At 34.3% G+C, this 20,735-nt stretch overlaps 1 protein-coding gene across 1 annotated transcript in view; it reads right to left on the reverse strand.

The window, feature by feature from the left end:
* Window positions 1-20,420, reverse strand: part of COL5A2 (collagen type V alpha 2 chain) — a 288,171-nt gene extending 267,751 nt beyond the window's left edge. Inside the window, exons 1-2 of the mRNA XM_045520436.2 lie at window positions 20,317-20,420; window positions 18,113-18,288 (exon numbers count right to left, since the gene is read on the reverse strand). The gene's annotated coding sequence lies outside the window, so the exon portion shown is untranslated. The remainder of the gene's footprint in view (window positions 1-18,112; window positions 18,289-20,316) is intronic.
* Between the last annotated feature and the right edge of the window lie 315 nt (window positions 20,421-20,735).

Below are 20,735 nucleotides of genomic sequence, written 5' to 3' on the forward strand. Positions count from 1 at the left end.
CCCATAAGGGATTAATAGCCAACATATATAAACAGCTCATACAACTCAACACCAATAAAACAAGCAACCCAATTAAAAAATTGGCAGAAGAACTGTATAGACATTTTCCAAAGAGGAAGTACAGATGGCTATCAGGCACATGAAAAGATGCTCAACAACACTAATTATCAGGGAAATGTTAAAGTCTCTTTCTTTAATTGCGGTTTTGCCCATGTTTACATTTAGTACAATCAATGTTTGTTTTATATAGTTTGAAGCTATTCCATGATACACATAATTTTAAATTCATCATATCTTCCTTAAAGGTTGATACTTGTATCATTATGCTTCCTCTCTCCTTATCACTTGTAATGCTTCTTGCTTTATAGTCTAATTTGCCTATATTAGTTTAGTTACAGCAACTTTCTTTTGGTACATCTTCTTCAATCTTTTTTCATTAAACATTTCTGTATGCTTATATTTAACCTATGAGTACCAGAGCAGGATATAGTTGTTTTTTTTTTTTTTATCCAGTTTGACAATCTTTGTCTTTATTTTATCTGTTTACACTTAATGTAATAATTGATCTATTTGGGTTAGTCTTCCATATTAGTATTTTTTTCTTTTCTTTTTTTACATTTTTTATTGAGTTATGGTCATTTTACAATGTTGTGTTAAATTCCAGTGTAGAGCACAATTTTTCAGTTATACATGAACATACATATATTCATTGTCACATTTTTTTTCACTGTGAGCTGCCACAATATCTTGTATACATTTCCCTGTGCTATGCAGTATAATCTCGTTTATCTAGCTTTTTGTTTGTTTTGTTTCTTGAATTGTTTTGGGTTGATTATGTAGTTTTTATTTCATTTTCTTCCTCTATGTTAGCTATTTAAATATACATTCTTTTTTCTATTAAAAGTAACTTACAATTACAATATGCACACTAGACTTTTTTTTTAAATCAAACGGTATTTTTACCATTTCTTAGACAAAGTAAAGACTTTAGAATAATTGAACTCTTGAACTCCCTTTCTCCTCTGTCATATTTTATGCTGTTTTTGTTATATGTTCTTAAACCAGCAGCATATTATTAGCATTGGTTAATGCAATATCACTTGGATATATCCATATATTTACTCTTTGCATAAATTTTCATTTCTTTTTGCATTTTAATGCTTCCAAGTAGAATTATTTTCCTTCTGCATGAAATACTTCATTACCATTTCTTCTAGTACAAGATTTCCAGGGGATAAATTCTTTCAGTCTGTTTATCCAAAAATCTTTATTTCATACTCCTTTTGAAGGATGTATTGTACAGAATAGAATTTTTGTGGCTTATACATATTAATTACAAATAATATTTTTTTGCCCTGAATTATCATTCCAGTGTCTTCTGCTTTCCATTGTTTCTGTTAAAAAGTGAATTGTAAGACATTGTGGCTTATTTGGCAAATAATACCTCACTTGGTCTGATTTTATAATTTTTTTTTTTTTGCTGTGGTTTTTAGCAGTTTCACTATGATTTGCCTAGATATATTTTCCTTCATGTTTATTCTGATCAGAGTACATAGCACTTCTTGAATACACAGCTTAACTTCTCTAGTCAGTCTTGGAAATTTCTCAGCCATTATCTCCTCAAATATTGCTTCTGCTCCATTCTCTTTCTTCTGGTATTTCAACTACACATATATCAGACCTTTGAATTTTGTCCTATATATTTCTCATATTCTTTTTCTACATTTTCTATTCTTTTGTTTCTGTGCTGCTGTCTGAATATTTTCTTATTCTCTATATACCAAATTACTAATTCTCTCTTCAGCTGTACCAAATATGCTGTTAAGCTATCCATTAAGCTCTAAATTTCAGGTATTTATTTTGTGTTCTAGAATTTCCACTTTTTTTTTTTACAGTTGATAGTTCTCTGCCAAAATTCTTCCTCCTTGACTATTAATCATAGTTATTATAAAGCCTATGTTGGGTTAACACCAACATCTGTACCTCCTGAGAGTTCATTCTATCATCCTTGGTTTGGGTCAGTTGTTTTTTTTCTTTATGAATGGATTAAGTTTTTAATTGGGTGATAAACACTGCAAACTTTAAAACACTGTAAAAATGATTTGAGAATCACGGTGATGTCATCTTCTTCCAAGCATTGTCATCTTTGTCAAGCATTGGGGCTAAGGAAAGTTTGCTTTAATCTAATCAGAGACCAAGATAATTTGAAACAGGCTTTCAGTTCCGGACCTTCAGGACAAACCTATTTCTGGATTACCCATACTCTAGGATGCAGCCTTTAAGGGTCTCAATAGAAATGACAGGCTATTTACCAGGAACCTACCTCCTTAACAAGTCCTCAACTCCAATTTTCAGTCTTCCATCACTATAATACTCAGACACTCTCTCCTTGAACTCTCAGTCTTCCAACCACTGCTTTCACTTTTGAAATGTGCAATTTCCTTGAGGAAGAAAGTACGCCCAAATGCTGGGCTCATTTTTGCTAGTTTCCCACTTCTTTCAGATCTTGGCTTAAAAATAACTGGTAACTCTCTGATGCCTTCACATAGATATTATTTTCTTCTTAATATTTTATCCAAATTTTATAATCATTCTCAACAGAAGAACTGGTTTTAAATAACCTAGTCAACTACTGATATTAATAAAAACTTTTTAATTTCATATTTTAATCCTTTAGTTTATGGCTACCCTCTTCCTTCTACACTATGTAACTTAAGTTTTCAATCTTAAAAAAAATTTCTAGCCAGAATATTGGTGTGCCCATACTAGGTTCAGGTAGCTTAGAAAGTCCACATCAAGAATGCAATATGAAAGAAAAAGAAAAACAAGGGGAAAAAACCCACAATTGGGCAAAAATGCTCCAGTATCTGGGACATTCAGAAATGTTGACATCTCCCCAAGTCATCTCCCCTTGTTTTTCTTTCTTAGCAAATCCATTATTGTGGGAATTCCGAGTAACTAAGCTTTAGTGTTCTGTGGTTATGGTGGCTGGCAAAAGCCAGAGCTACCAATTACTAGCTCTGCTAGTAACTTAACACAACCCAAGAGGCAGATATTTCCAGTTGAGCTAGTCCACCTTTAATAAAGAAATCATTAGCATTGGAATGAGTACTGTGTTTCCCTTCATGGTCAACAACCACTGTTCAAAAAAAACCAGCCCTAGAGATACATGGTATAATTACAAAGTCAGGTTTATAAAAAAGGAAATTTACACGTGGAGAAAAAAACAGATTGCACATGACACCCAAATTACTTGTAATCCCAAAGAGTAGAGTATCTGGGCTGGGCACAGCTAGATTCACCATGTTAAGTTACCTAAGAAGGAACTCTGCCCTTGTATCATTGTCTAATGTGGCGTGGGGGCAAGATAAACTTCAAGAGGACTACGTAATAATGGGAGCTTCGTGGCTGAAGAAATGTTTGAAGAAAAGGGGAGCTTTTGAAGCTCAGACAAGGTATTAATTATAAGCAACATAGCAGGTGTCAGTAAAAGACCTTGTCCTCACATTGAACAGGCACGCTCCTCCTGCCAAGCCAAGTTTTTGCAAAGCCACCAAAAGGGAGAAGAGAGAGAATGCCACCAGGGTAATTTCCAAGGCAAGTCAAGAGACAGGCTTATCTTTTCTCAGAATTTTAACCCCATTTCTACCACTATGACTGTTTGAACCTAGACACTTGGCTCCCATTGGTCTCAATCTCCACATCAGTATACTTGTGAGATGAAGATAGAGGTAAAACTTGACAAATTTAATTCCGGCTCTGATATTAGGGCACTGTTTTCTAATTCTCCACAGTGTGTCCAGGCTCAAACTGGCTAACACAATTTGCTCCTACTCTAATCCACTTACATCAGTGGTTCACAGCCTTGGTTGCACAGTAGAATTATCTAAGCTTTTATTACTTTTATTAAAAAACATGTCAAACATATATAAGTAATCAGAATAGTACATTAACCTTCATGTCCCATTACCTGACTTCAACAGTTATCAATATCTGGCCATTCTTGTTTTATCCATATCTTCAGCCACTCTTCTCTCCATGCCCCTCGATTATTATTTTTATTTGTTTTAAGGTATAACTTTATATACACTGAAGTGCAAAAATCATAGAAGTAAAATTTTGATAAATGGATACAACTATATAATTAACACCTCTGCCACAAGGCAGAATATTTCCACTTATGCAGAAAGTTCCCTCATTTGGAACTGCTTTAGAACTTCATGTAAATGGGATCATATAGTTTGTATCACTTTGTTTCCAGCTTCTTTCGCTCAGCATAATATCTGTGGAATTCATCCACATATTAGTTTTCTATTACTGTATAACTTGTCACAATTTAGCAGCTTAAAACAACACAGGTCTGTATTTCACAGTTTCTGTAGGTCAGAAGTCCAGTCACACCATGGCTGGATTTTCTGCTCAGGGTCTCATTGTCTGAAATGAGTATCAGCCAGGGTTGCAAGTTCTCATCTCAGACTCTGAGCTCACTAGTTGTTGTCAGAATTCATTTTCTTGTGGTTGTAGATCTGAGGCCCGCATTTTTCCTTTAAGCTGTTGACTGAGGATACGTCTCAACTCCTAAAGGCCACTTGCAGCTCTTTGCCACATGGTCCCCATAGGCAGATCCCAGTAAGGGTGTCTGCTTTCTTCTCTGGTAGCTGGAGTGTCTCTCTGACTTCTCCTGTGACCAGCTAGAAAAATTCTCTTCTTCTAAAGGACTCACCTGAATAGGTTAGGTCCTCTCATAATGACCTCTCTTTTGCCATAAAGCACAACATAATCACATGAATGATACCTCATCATATTCAGGGGTTTCATCCGCACTCGAGGGAATTAGATAGAGCATGTACATACAGGGGCAAAAATCTTGGGAGCCATCTAGGATCCTGCCTACCTCAACTCATGCTGTTGCATGTATGAGTAGTTCATCATTTTTATTGCTGAGTAGAATTCCATTGTACGAATGCACTACAATGTGTTTATCCATTCTCTTGCTGATGGACATTTGGCTATGGTGAAGAAAGCTGCCAAGAATATTCTTGCACAAGTCTTTGTGTGGTCATACATTTTCATTTCTCTAAATAAATACCTACAGGTGGAATTGCTGGGTCACATGGGAGGTATAGGTTTAACTGCATAAGAAACAAACTGTTTTCCAAAGCAATTGTACCATAATACTTGCCTACCTGCAATCGTCTGAGATTTCCTGTTGTTTCACAATCTCACCAAAATTTAATATTGTCAGTACCTGCAAGGCTTTTAAAAACATATTACCCAGGCTATAGCACAGAATAATTAAATCAGAATCTCTGGCATTAGTATTTTTAAAACTCTCCAGATAATACCAGTACGCAGTAAAGGTTGAGAATCACTGGCCTCATGGATAATATGATCCAGTTTTTCCTCATTCTCTATGACTATGTCTAATTGATACAAGATCCATAATAGTAGCACATAATTTCAAAAGCAAGACTGAGAGCAAGTTAGCAAACACAGTAATTTGCGCAAAACAACTCTTTGGACTAAAATAAATATCCCAAGTGTGTGTGTTAGACGGAAATATTTATAATTTTGTTATAACTTTTTATAACATGTTAGGAATCTCATTATATTTGTATTTTTTCAGATGTTTTCAGATATACATCACTTTAGTCATTAATCCTGCTTTTTGCTTTAATAGTGTACAGATGAAATAATTAGTCAATAGAAATAAAAATCCATCTGATTATCTATCATATAAGATACAGTCACCATCTGTACTAGTCCCTTCATCTCATGTACAACAGAACTACACTAGCGTGCAGTGATGAAAGGCTCTTCAGTTATATCTTAATCAATTAACCATATTTATCCTGTTATCCAAGTACACATAATGAGTCTGAGGGGCTCTGATGTAATGAATTGTTTGAGAAAATATTGCAAATTATAAAAATACATGGCAAGGTTCCATTTTTGTAAAAATAATCAATAATATTCAAAATGTATATACATATATATATAAGGTATCTAAAGAGATTGTATTTGTGTCAATAGTTAATAGTGTTTCTCAGATGAACTACATGCATTCTTTACATTTTGTATGTACTGCCTTTTCTATTCAAAAGAAACTCTAAAAAGAAATGTGGAACTTGGGTGTTCTGCTTTTTACAAAATATTTTAATTTATTTTAAGTCAATTATACTTGCTTTTCTTGTTTAAATTTTATACATAAAAATATTTCAGTGGTTCACACTAATTTCATTATCAGATATTTACATTCTTCCAGTTTTTTCCTATTAAGAGGCTAAGCAAGGGCTCTAGAAACCGTCTAGATCCAAAGAGTGGTTCTGCCATTTGCTAAGTATATAATTTTGGATGAATTAGTTAACATCTGTGTGCCTTAGTTTTCTTGCCTACAAAATGACTGTGTCTACATTACAGGTTAGCTTTGAGAAATAAATCAGATAATCCAGTAAAAGTATTTTGCTGACATATATGAGGTTCTTTATAAGCATTAACCATTTTATCAATATATTTATTACTAGCTGGAAAATATTCAAATTGAATGAAAATAAATAAAAAGAAACATACACATAAAAAAAACCAATGACATAGGATAACCATTTGCAATTAAATTACCTTCTAACAAAGTTTAATGTCACAGAACTTAAGATTATTGCATTCTACAGAACATTCTACATATTGGCCACTGGGGAGGCATGCAGGATACATAAACCCAAAAGAACTCGGTTAAAAATATAAAGCAGAGGCATGTAACATAATACTGTGCTAAATCAAAAAAGACAAACTCTTGCACACAATTTATTTCATTCTCACAGTGGAAAATGCATGCAAAACCAACTGGGTGTCTATAAGCATGAACCTAATACAGTGCATTTCAGTCAAAAATCTCTGTTGTCCCAAGGTTTTTCTGATAACTTTTAAAACCACTGTCAAAACTTAGTCATCTATGATCCTTTAGGAACTATTTTTTTGACTAATAAACTAACCTGTTGCATCATTTAAAGTTCTTAATTTCTTTTCAAAGCAATGAATGATTAGTTTAGTTTCTTCTAGAGTATTTTCAACAACAACATGCAGCGATTAAAGGAAAATATGTAGATAATTTATTTCAACTAAAGTCAAAGTATATCCACAAACACTAATTAATTTTCACACTTTCAAATGTTAATGTTATATCTTTTAATAAATGAATGACTAATTAAAGAAATAAAATAAGTTTAAAGTAACAGAAATAAAATCCACTATCAATAATGTGCTGATAAGCAGAGGGGGTATAGCTCAGTGGAAGAGCATTTGACTGCAATAATGTGTTGATAATTGCCAATTATAATTTCAATCTCACTTTAATTTTTATGGCATACTTCTAAAAACATGGAATTCATGCTTTTTAAGATATATTCATTCTAATGTACTGTATTTTTTGGTAACAACATATTTCACAAATAAAATGAAAAGATGGTAAACTCCATCTCTCAAATAATACCACCTCAGACACTACTAATAGGTGACTATGTTCAGAAATATCCCTCAAAGATAGACAGACCATCAAAAAAGCATATACTGCTAAAATCTAAAAAATCAGTTTTGGTGCATACTTCCTGGAACAAATTATAATCTTACCCCTGCACTTTGTCTAAAATCAAGTTCTTTGCCTTGCTTAAGTTCCATAAGAAAACAGCCTCCTTGAGGTCTTAGAAGAAAATTTTAATACAGAAAAAGTTCTGTAACTCTAAACATGATTGACCCATTCTGACCTCTAATCATGTGACTAGGAAAATTGCTTGAAAATTAGTTTAGACTGGATTACTTATATACTAAAAGCCACTTGTGCATGATGTTATTCAAATACAAGATGCCAAGAAACAGCTATTAATTTGTTAATACAGCTTCTACAGTATGGGAAATTCACCAGTGATGTTGCAAGATCTTAACATTATTCAGACAAAGAGCCCATAGACAAATCATCACAAAAGTGAGAAAGATGGGGCTATAACTTATCAGGGTTGAAGAAACAGGAAGGATCACTTCCTGTAAACTCAAAGAGAAAAGAATTATTATTGGCTTGCCTGTTTCAACTCAAACATCTATTAATGTGTATTAATTTGTTGTCTGTGCTGGCCAAGTTATTTCCGACCAGGAAATTCATTTGAAAATTTGTTAATGACTATACTAGAAGAAGGTGTTTCAAGATTATACTAAGTTTTCAAGAAAACAGTTAATGTTTTTCTATCATTTTTAGGTTATTTGCTTCAAGTAAGCATTCAAACTCCATCTCTGTAAAAGATTTTTTATAAAGTTTTATTTTATTAAAAAGGCTAATAATTGTAGGACATGCATGATAAGAAGAAAATGCAGTTTTTAAATCCTTTGCCTTGAGCCTGGGAAGTGTAAGAATAAGGAGGGGGTGGAAGGGAACGTTTATATCACTCAAAACATGGCTACAGCTGTTTTGTATCAAAGGAAAAGTTTTTGAAATATGCTAAAAGCTGAGTTCAAAATACCTAAAAAGAGGTTCACCACACATTGAAAGGAATATCCACATTCTCCAAAACTTAGTTTTCTAAGCTATTATGTTACTTGGTGTTGGTTAAATGTGACCAAGGTCTAATATTTTAATCACAAAGGATAAGACTCTTTCTGCCTTTGAAAAATCCAAAATCCTCCATCAACTCAGCAGCTGTGTATGATTAAGAATGTAAATAGGCTCAAGAGACGGATCCCATTTCCAGGTCCTCTGCTTATGAATCACCTACCCAGAGACTGAATTTTAATGGAAACAGAATTTCTTTCTAAAGCAACAAATAAATTAACTTGCAGGAACACTACAGCAAGACAACACTTCTTTACTAGCACTATTGTACTGAACAAAGACAGGCTCCATTTTGCTTTAAGACTTTTGTAACAGTTGACATACAGTCAGGAAATGAGAGTTTCTCTGTTTTTCATTTTCTGGGAAAAGAAAAATATTAAAGTTGCCTTTCCAGTAAAAGCATCTTAAACTCCAAATCTTGTTATAGCAGTTTAAAGGTCTTTCACTGAGGATGGACACAGTATTTTTGATGGTGAGAGTAGAGTGTTATTACTTGAGGCTGTTCAAACCAAAATTGGGTTGACTGATTCTGTTTACCTGGCCACCCTTGACCCAGATTCATGTGCTTGATTTACAGATCAAGATGAAATCCACTCTAATGTCTACAGTTCTAAAGATCTGTGTTACATTATTTAGTCAATTATTTACCATAAGGGATACATTTCAAGCGGGAAAGCTATTATTCTTGAAGTGAAGGACAAAGGTAAGTGAATACAAATCTTAATTCCTTAAAAACTATTCACTATACCCTAAAAATAAAATTATTTTCATGTAAAAAAATAAAAATACAATCTTTATAACACCCCTTCATAAGACTGAATTCACTTGTGACTGAATCATTAGACAATTATTTTTTCAAGTGACTTCCATAAATGAAATTACTGAAGCTTTACTGTTTATTTATGACCTCTCAAACAGACTAGAAAACCTAAAAAAAATGCCATAATGGTTTTCTATCCACTCCCTAGCCACAGTTTGATGGAAACTTTAAAATGGAAAATAGAGCACTTTGAATCTGTTTGTTTTAGAATTATAATTCAGGCTGAAAAAAAGAGTGGGTTCAATGCCAAGGATTAAATGTAAGAGAGCAATATAAATGCTTCCCTCTTAATTTAGATGTATGTTTTATTCTGATCCAATAAAAAAATAAAATATACAAAATACTCTCAGGGCAAACTTCCAACATCCACATATATCCCAACAAATAACATATATTCCAATAAATAGTATCATTATTTCCATGTAACTAAAATTATAGTGGCAAGGCCAGAAGATGTATATTTGAGAATAAAACAAATACTAAAACCAGAAGTAGAAAACTTTAACTTATTTTTATAAAATAATAAAATAGTATTATGTATCTAAAAAACAGAGAGCTACTGAAACATCTCCATCAGTGATTTTAAAAACATGACAAAATAACTCAGAATTTATTTTTTGAACATAAGTTTCTCTACATACACTTTGCATTTCCTTTTACTTTGTGATGAAAATACTATCCAGATAATTAAGTTACTTCTGTTACATTTAATATATACTAGAGCTAACATTTAGCCATCTAAGTCTAAGCCTTAATAAAGGTCAAATTATCAATGAATTACCAACACAGCATTGTAATTATACATCTGTATTATAATTATACAAATGCATAATACACGTTTTTCACTAAAGTTTTACTTCTTACTCTAGAAACTAAATATCTATGGATTTGAAGGATTAAATATAAAGACAAATTTAAGGAGGCTTTTTTATGTTTATGTAACAAAGCCAAAATTATGTGACTATAGATGGAATTGCATAAATTTTTAGTCAATTGATATATTTGACTGATACACGTAGAAGGTAATACACTCACCTTAAGAACATCAGCTTTTATGATACCTATCAAGTTTTATTATGCAGAAAAAAGGTCATATATTATCACCTTGAAATAAATCAAACCTTTATCATAAATCAAAATATATATCAAATCTTTAAAACTTTAATCACTCATTTTTAATTTAAAAAAGACTTTGCTCTGAGGGCAGGGAACACTGATATTCTATTGAATACACATGAAGTTTGTAGCAGAATAAACAAACCCAAACTGTGGATAATTCAAAAATTATCTGTTGTACTTGGAAAGATCCTGATGATAGGTAACATTAAGCTAATAGTAGATTTTTTTTTCATCTTGTGCATTTACCCACTGAGTGAGAACAGTTACCCCAAAAGCCGGATAAACTACTAAGGACACTAATCTGTTATTAAAATTATGGGTGTTACCTACAATTGCCTATTGTAATCATCATTCAGTGTGATTTATGTTTTCAAAACTTTAGGCATAACTAAGTCTGCTCTCACCCTTCTTCTTGTTCTTTCTCACCACCTAATTACTCCCCTACCATGTGTCTGTGAGAAACCAGAGTCCTTATGTTCCACAGACCGTCATCAGACTAATGCTCATTCCATTCTGCTGCCTCAAAAATCTGCTTTTCCCTTGACTGCCTAGAGAAATTCCCCTCTATCATTCAACACCTAGCTCCAGTAGCATCTCCTCTATTGTCTTCTTTAGTTCCCCTGACTATGGGTTAGCTCTGTTGTGCTGTCAGAAATGTTTAATTTGTGCTTCTTTCCCCTGTTATCTTGAATGTTCTTTGAGATGAGGATCTGTCTTAATCATTTTTGAGTCTAGCACAGTACCTGACATAGGTCCTTAGCAAATATCTTTGAAAAGAGAAAAGGAGAGAGGGAGAGAAGAAGGAAAGAAGATAAAAAGAAAATAGTTAGATGTTACTTCTAATAACTCTGCCTTTTTTTTTTTAGAATATTACTGGAAGCACAAATTCTAACTGTGTGGTAAGAACTCTATAAACTATCATCAATATAAATCAGATATTAGAAAATTTAAATACAGTCCTTAAATGTCTGACACCACAGCAGTGAGAAGGTACACAGGGGTTGCACAAAGATCTGCCTTCATTACTGTTAATCTTTAGGAAAAGAAAAGTTCAGAGTTATTATTCAAATGATAATATCAGTAAGATTTAGTTTGGTTTTAATAAAACTTATATTATTAGAGTAAATAACTTCCTAATTAAAGAATAGTTAAACAAAGCTAATAGGGAAGGAAAGAAAATCATACAGTTATTCAGGAAGAAGTTTAAGCAAAATCTAACATTTATTTGGGCAACTATTTCCCAGGAATGAACTGCTACTCATTAATGGGGTCAAAGACACTGGATGATTCTCTAGAGGCCCTTTTCTTTTCAAAAGGGCTTTCAAAATAAAGTGGGGGTGGAAGAAGAGGCTAGGGAACTGTTCCTTCGTGCACCAAATGCATTCTCAGAGTACTAACATCTGTTTCAGTTTACATACTTTAAGTATGACTTTACACATGGAAATTAAACTTAGGCAACATGCCTAAGAAGCCTGTCTGCAAAAGAACTACACGTACCATCAACAGCTGGAATTTGTATAGGTCCACACTCTACAAAGCATAATATCCTGTGAGCCATCAATGACCTCTATCTCAAAACCCAGATATCAAAGAACAACTTCTAACGCTCATGAAATTTTTACAGTAGAGAAGGACAGGACATTGAGGGAGTGAGGGAACAGGAATCTGATTCCAAAACAATATGGAGGAGTTCTAGAACTTAAACAGAGGCTTTGTAAATAAAGACAATTAAAGATCCAAAGACCTTTTAGAATTTCTTTATATTAAGAAATGCTCACTCCATAACATTCCACTAAATTTACTTATTAGTTAGATATTAAAAATATTTTTTCAATGTGCTAGTAAGATAATTACAGTTTCTGGTAGACTGAAGTAGCCTACAAAACCTGCAAAAATAATGATGTACCTTTGGTGCCACCATGTGGTATACCTGTATTTTTGCAGTTGTAATTTTTTTTTTTTAAATAATTTTCATACCTAGTTCTGAAGTCATCATCATCAGCCTAGACTTCTGGCATGCAAATACTATTAAAGACTTTAGGAATATAGGGTCTGTTCCCAGATAATTTACATAATGATGAATCATCAACCAATAAACGGTAACTGGGAGCCCACAATGCAGGAAACATTGCATTATGATATCTAGAAGAAAAATATATTGTCTTGTCCTCAAAGAACATACATCCATTAGCATCAAAACTCAGACAAATCAAGTACTAACATAAGACAACTCAAGAACTATTATATAACTAGATCGCAATAAGTGATAAAGAAAAGTTTAAGCACTCTGATTGGAAAGTAGGAAGATACATGAGAATGTTTATAGAAGAGAACTGAGAAGTTCTGAAGTTCTTGGAAAGGATTTAGATATACAGGATGAAAATAAGAGGGTGTTTCAAGCGGAAGCAACATTAAATAAAGGTACAGATCCAGAATCATCACAGAATGCTAGGAGGACCATACCCATACTGGGGTTCATAGAGGCGAGAAAAATAAGATAGATCAGAAAGATAAGTTAGGATGATCTGTGTCAGTCCTTCACTGCCAGATCAAGAAGCCTAGATTTTAGCCTATAAGTCATAGGGAATCACTGATCCGAAGCAACACGCTTTCATTTCCCACCATAGATATAATCCCTCTGCCACGTGAATGCCTTTATGAATGAGTTTATATGAAAATAACTTATTTCCCAAATTCAAAATAATCTAGCAGCTCAGATCCTCTAATCCCTCACTCTGAGTAGGTAATTTGAGGTTACAAAGCCCTGAAATCAAAGTTAACCAGTAAATCACTGCCAGATCTCCCGGGGGGGAAATCAATAAATACTTTGAAGGATGATGACTGGGCCCAAGGAGATGTGAACCTTCTTCCTAATGTTTTACTGAGATCTGTTCTGAGAGGATGGATGTGCACTGTAGGGAAGGAGAAGAACTTTAACAAAGAAGAAAGGAGGAAAAATTTAGGCTCACAGGTCCCATTCATAGCAGAGTGTAATGTAGTGTGTGTTGGTGGGGAGCGGAGTCAGGTAAAGGAATGAAGAACTGGGACAACTGCCAGGTGAGATTTAAATATCCCGGTAGAAGTAAAAACTCCTGTCTTGGTGTAAAAAACATCCAGCTTTTTCATGTCTTTTCTTCTTTGGCTTTCAGCTGAGCTAAATTTGATCTTTTTCTTACAGAAACTTGCTTAAGGCTGCAAAATCTAGGTAATATTCTCCTGTCACTTGATTTAATACCATCACCTTGGTTAATACATAGTCTGATTCTCAAGTAACAGTAGTTTAACCAAATTTAAAAATACTATAAAATTTATATTCCACTACAAAGTATCTACTGATCACTACAGAATTGGTTTTACAGAATTATTATTATTGGATAAAAGCTCCTCTCCTAGAGAAACCCCAACTCCACTATTTTACCCCAATTGACTTACAAATTTTTATAGTTGTTTGAATTAGGGAAACAATAAAGCCCATATGCTGTAGTTGGTTGACATGTCTTGAGATTCTTTTAATCCATAAGTCTGCCATTCTCTTTTTCATTTCTTTGCAATTTATTTATTAAAGAAATCAGATTGTTTGCCTTATAGTATGGTCCTGAGTCTGATTTTGCCTATCATATCCTTGAAATGTCATCATGTTTACCCCTTATATTTTTTGAAAATTGATAAGTGATCTAAAGACTTGGTCATATTCAGGGTTTTGTTTGTTTTTTGTTTTTTACAAAATTAATTTAGAGTCTTCATAGGAGGCACATAGTCTTCATAGCATCCTCTGTGATGCTAGTAGCCATTAACAATGCATTAATTCATTAGAAGTTACAAAACGGTGACATTATAATTCTATCAGTCCTCCTTAATTTATTAGTTAGAATGCTTATATGAAGAGATACTTCCCTCTATCAACCACTTGGTTATCCAAAGTATAATTCATTAGGAAAGGCAGAATAAATGCTTTACTCTTAATTTCTTTTCTAATAGGTAATAACTCTGAAGTAATAACTTTACTTCCTAACATCCTCCGTAGATGACCAATGACTTTTGTCATTATGAACTCATGGCTTCAAGTATAACATATATGTTTCAATATATTGCAATTATTATTCTTTTTGATACTCAAAATGCCCCAACTCAGTGGGAACCTCTTCAGGTTGGTTCCTGAGTCCATCTGACTCAACCCCAGTAGCTCTCTTGCTTTCTGGCCTTATAAGCAGTATTTTTAATCTTGTCTTTTAATATCAGAATCAACTAGGAAGCTTTTAAAACCCTGATGCCCAAAAAGAAAGATCTCAAATCAATAACCAAACTTTATACCTTAAGGAACTATAAAAAGAGCCAATTAATTCATAGTTAAGAAAAATAAAAGGAAATAATAAAAATTGGAGTGGAGATAAAATAGACAAACAATAGAGATAATCAATGAAATCAAAGTTAGTTCTTTGAAAATGTTAACAAAATGTTTCATTGACAAACATTTAGATAGACTAAAAAAAAAGACATGATGGAAATAACTAAGTGGGGACATTACACCAATCTTACAGAAGTAAAAAGGATTATAAGAGAATAATCTGAACAATTATAAGCAAACAAATTAGATAACCTAGATGAAGTGGACAAACTCCTAGAAATATATATATTTACTGAAGAAGAAATAGAATATTTCAACAGACTTACAAATCTCCCAACAAAGAGAAGTCCAGGACCACATGACTTTGCTGGTGAAGTCTACCAAATATTTCAAGAATTAATAGTAACCCTTCACAACCTCCTAGAATAAAAGAGAAGATGAGGGAACAATTCCTAACTCATTCTACTAGGCTAGCATTACCCTGATACCAAAGCCAAAGAGACCACAGAAAAGAAAACTATAGACCAACAGTCCTTTGAATACAGGTCTCCTCAGCCAAACACCAGCAAACTGAATCTACCATCAAATTAAAAGGATTATAAACTGCAATCCAGTGGGATTCATCTCAGAAATGCAAAGGTGTTTCAAAATATGAAAATCAATGAATGTAACACACCACATTAACAGAATGAAGGAAAAATCTCATACAGTCATCTCAATTGATCCAGAAATACAGCATCCTTTCATGGTTAAAACACTCAGCAAACTAGGAACAAACGGGAATTGCCTCAACATGACAAAGGGCACTTACGAAAAACCCACAGCTAACATCATACTTAATAGTGAAAGATTGAGAAGTCTCCTCCTAAGACCAGGAATAAGACAAGGATATCTACTTTCACCACTGCTATTCAGCATTGTACTGGAAGTTATAGCCAAATCAATTAGATCAAAAAAGGAAATGAAAGGCATCCAAATTGGAAAAGAAGTAGTATCTATTCACAGATGACATGACCTGATATGTTAAAAAAAAAAAAAAAAACCCTGAAGAATACACAACAGAAACCTATTGGAGCTAATAAATAAATTCAGCAAAGCAGCAGGATACAAGATCAACACACAAAAATCAGTTTTATTTCTATACATTAGTAATTGCAGAGATGGGGGAATAGGAAGTGAATGCTTAATGGTAAAGGTTTTCCTTTTGGGTGATGAAAACATCCTGGAACTAGAGTGGTGGTTGCACAATATTGTGAATGTACTAAATGTCACCAGTAAAAAACTTTATTATGTGTATTTCATTACAATTAAAAAGAAAAAAATTACATCAGAATTGCTAAGGATAGGACCAGGTTTCATTATTTTCTAAAGCACACCAGGTGGTTCCTATGTGTAGCTGAAGTTAACCACTTATTTATATATAGTAAGGAAAATTTATTAAGAGGCTAAAGATCCTTGGGGCTGTAACTGGCACAAAGTACTTATTAAGGCTGCGGACTTAAAAGTACGGTGTTTTGTATAAGCTGATTTTTATGTAAGTAGGACTTGAGAGTCTACTTAGGGTTTATTTTGCACAGTTGTCATTAAATTGTGCAATTCTTTCAGCTTTATGAAGTTGAAATTGAAATCCAAGAGTTCAATTAGAATTTTTAAATTCTGAAATGTCATTTTAACAATCTGAGAAAAAATACCAGCATATTAACAAAAGTTCTCTTCTGCACTGTTACTTCCCAATTGAATTACATCTTGAATCTGTACAAAATAAAATAGTATTATCTACATGTTCAGTCTTCATGGATACCCTCCATTCTTTCTTCCTACCCTACTGTTGACCAGAAGCCTTACCAACAACATAAACAGTCAATTAATATACATTCTGTATGTTAAATCTCTATCTGCACATAGTTTATACATTCCCAACATACCTAACTTTTTTTAATTTTTTGAATATTTCTAGGCAATGTAATGCATCTGTGAGTTTTTTCAAATGTAAAAAATTTCCGAAAAGTTTTCCAACATATTTATTGAAAAACATCCATGTATAAGTGGACCCACACAGTTCAAACCCGTGTTGGTCAATGGTCAACTGTATAAATCATAAAACTCTTCATATGAAACATAGGAGAGTATCTTCATAAGCTTGGAACAGGTAACGTTCTTAGATACAGCAACAAAAGCATTATTCATAAAAGAAAAAAACTGACAAACTGTACTTCACCAAAATTTAAAACTTCAGTTCTGTGAAAGAAGCTGAACAGAATAAACAGAGATGCCACAATCTGGGAGAAAATATTTAAAATTCACATATCTGACAGAGGAATCCTATGTAAAATATATGAAGAAATCTCAAAACTCAATAATAAGAACACAACCAATCAATAAAACAATGGATAAAAGATGTGAAGACACTGCACCAAAGATATAGGTAGGACATAAACACATGAAAATATGCCCAACACCATTAGTCATTAGTGAAATGAAAATAAAACAGTGAAATCCCACTACAAACTTACAGTGGCAAAAATTTAAAATCCTGACAACACCAAGTGCTGAGAAGGATGTAAAGCAACTAAAACTTTCATACTTTACTGATTAGAATGCAAAATGAGACCAGAAACTGGAAAAACAGTCTGACAGTTTCTTAAAAATTTAAACATATGATTTGACCCAGCAATCCCACTTGTTGGTATTTATCCTAGAGAAAAAGAGAACTTATGTTCACATGAAAACCTACAAATCACTGTTTAGAGTGGTATTATTCATAATTTCCAAAACTGGAGGAAATGCTAAAGTCCTTCAACAAAAGAGTAAATAAACAAACTGCAAAATATCCATGTAATAGAATACCACTCAGCAAATAAAAAAGAGAAAACGAAACTACTGGTCTACACAACTACATGGATTTCAAACATATTATGCTAAGTAAAAGAAACTAGACTCAAAAGCTCACATATTATATAATGTCGTTTATATGACCTTCTGGAAAAGGAAAACTGTAGGGATAGAGAACAGATCAGTGGTTGCCCAGTGTAGTAGTTAGTTTTATGTGTCAACTTAACTGGGTCACAGGGTACCCAGATATTTGGCTAAACATTATGTACAGGTTTGTCTGTCAGAGTATTTCCAGTGAGATTAGCAGGCAGCTCTCCCCAAAGTGGGTGGGCATCATCTGGGGCCCATTAACGCCCTGAGCAGAGCAAAAGGAAGAGGAATGGAGAATTTGTTCCTTCTCTACCTGACTGCTGAGCTGGTACATCGTTCTTCTCCTGTACTTGGACTGGATTTACACCATCAGCTTCACTGATGACCTTCCAACTCAGACTGAATTACACCACCGGTTTTCTAGGGTGTCCAACTTGCTGACTGCACATTGTAGGACTTTTCAGCCTCCATAATTGAGTGCACCAATTCCTTAAATAAATAAACAAACAAATCAATCGATAAAAAATCCTGTTGGTTCTGTTTTTCTGGAGAACCCTTACTAATACAGATTTTGGTACCGAGTGGGCTGCTGTTGTAACTAACAAAGACCTGCAAATGTGGAAGCAGCTCTAGAACAGGATAAAGGAAGAGGCTGGAAGACTTTTAGTGTCAATTGCCACAAAGGGACTTTTAGAGATGATTCTGGTGTGGACTTATAAAGAAAAGAGGAGAGCTGAAGACAACCATGGACCTGTTAAAGATGCTCAGCTCTCAACAAATGAGCCAAACCTTCCTTGCTCTCTTCTATGAAATGCCCACGTGCAGAGGGTATCCAGCCACTTCTATCACCCTCAATATTGTGTTACTTCTTTCCAGTCCTCCGAACACTTTAGAAAATTTTGGTTATATTTTAGAGTTTGTGGGCCAATCAATAAAGACTGGTGTCTGATATACAAATGCCAGGATCTGAAGGGAAATATTAGACTTAAAAAGCACAATTCATTATACTGAACAATTCTTGAAAAAGTGACTCCACATTACAATCTAAATTTTAATCAATGGACTGCCTACCCTTGCTACCTTTCAATTGTTGCTGATTGATGCAGTATTTACAGGCAATTTTGCTTTTTTTTTTACACCACTTCATCAGTCCTTTTTCCTCCTGATTTCTGAAGAAATCATACTCTCTTATAATATTCCCTTTTCTTTGGGTTTTCCCAAAACTTTAGACTTAAAACTAAGTTAAACAGTTCCCTTTTGGGGCTGTCATTAGTTACTCCTCCTGCCTTTCCCAGTGACATGTGTTTCTCTTCCACAAAGCATTCACTCACAATTTAAAAAAATGCAGCTATCGTTCAACCTGCAGTATCTATTCTAGGAATTTCTCCTACAGCAACACTGAAAATGTGTGTCCTGTAACACTATTTGCCACTTTTTTAAAAATGGAAATGACTAAACATCCACCTTTGAGATAATGATTTAATCAATTATGGCACACTTATTCTACAAAGTACTATGCGGTCTTTAAAAAGGAGATAAAAATCTATATACACTGGAGTGAAACCATACATAGCTGGGGAAAAAAGAATACAACAGTGCATTGCATTGAAGAATGATGTTAATGTGCATGTATGCCCAGAAAAATATCAAGCAGCATATACACCAAACTTTTAATGCTGGAGAGATACTCATGGGGTGTAGGATGGACCAGGACCGTTCTATTTCTGCATTGAATTATGTTATATCAAATTTGTATCAACGTTGAATTTTTTAAATATCACTTTTTAACCTGCACAACCTTAACAATCACCTATTCATCAGGTTAAGCCTAAACCACCTCAGAGAAAATTATTCTCTCCTCTATTACTGTTTATTTTCTTCAGCATACAATCTGTGACTATCTTGTTTGTTAAATATTTTTATCGTCTCTCCCATAGAAGGTAACAGGGCAGGGAACACGGCTGCCTTGCACTGTGTCTCACACATAGAAGGCTCTCGGTAATTATCTGTCTCTAAAAAGACTGAAGGAATGTCGTAATTTTCTACACTTCAAGGATTAACAAGTACAAGGCAAGTCTCCTCTTCCTGATAAAGTTAAGCTGTCAGTGGCTCTTTGGGGGATTGGTAAATGTTAATTGAATGAATGAATGAAGATATGCACTGCCTAATATACAGGGACCACGAAAATGATACACATACGTTTATAAAAAGGAATGGAGAGGGAGGCATAAACATTCTCAGGGCTTCGGTCAACTAACCGGGGAAGCTAAAACCAAAACACGGGCAAACCAGGGAGCAGGGCCCTGAAACTTGGCCGGGGTACAGCGGTATGTCAGAAGACCCGAGCAGCTCCAATGAACTGGGGAGAACCCCGGAGTAAGAGCCAGGGGTCCAAAAGAAAAAGGAAGGCTCTCGGAGCTATGAAGATTGCTTAAAAACTATGCTATGCTCAGAAAAACGGGACAAAGTGACGACTAATAAGAAAAGCAAACATCTGTGCAAAAAGTTGACCGTTACCTTTCCAACCACGAACACAACTGCGCGACCAAGAAAGCTGTTGGCTTGAAACGCTGGCGTCATCTCATAGCGCCCGAATCAGAAGAGAGAGGGGAGGCCTGGCGGGGAATAGGCGGAAGGACTGGAAGTCACATGATACACTGTGTTCCGCCTTTCCATTCCGACGAAAGAAGCTATACAGTCAGACTGACGAGGCCAGAGAGAAATTTCTCTGTACTAAATAAGAGTTTAGAGGGGTGTAATATAAATGCACTGTGTCTATGTCTCTGTTTCGCTTTTACTTTTTTTCATATGTGTCCTATTTCTACGTTGCCCAAATAAAAGATGGCCGCACAGGCGCTGGATCTTACCATCGAGATGGAGGCCTAGAGGAGCCCTGAGTGGGGGCCTGTGGGCTGGGACAAACGCCCTATCAGCCG

The sequence above is a fragment of the Camelus bactrianus genome, chromosome 5 (genome assembly GCF_048773025.1).
Source record: "Camelus bactrianus isolate YW-2024 breed Bactrian camel chromosome 5, ASM4877302v1, whole genome shotgun sequence".
Classification (NCBI taxonomy): domain Eukaryota; kingdom Metazoa; phylum Chordata; class Mammalia; order Artiodactyla; family Camelidae; genus Camelus; species Camelus bactrianus.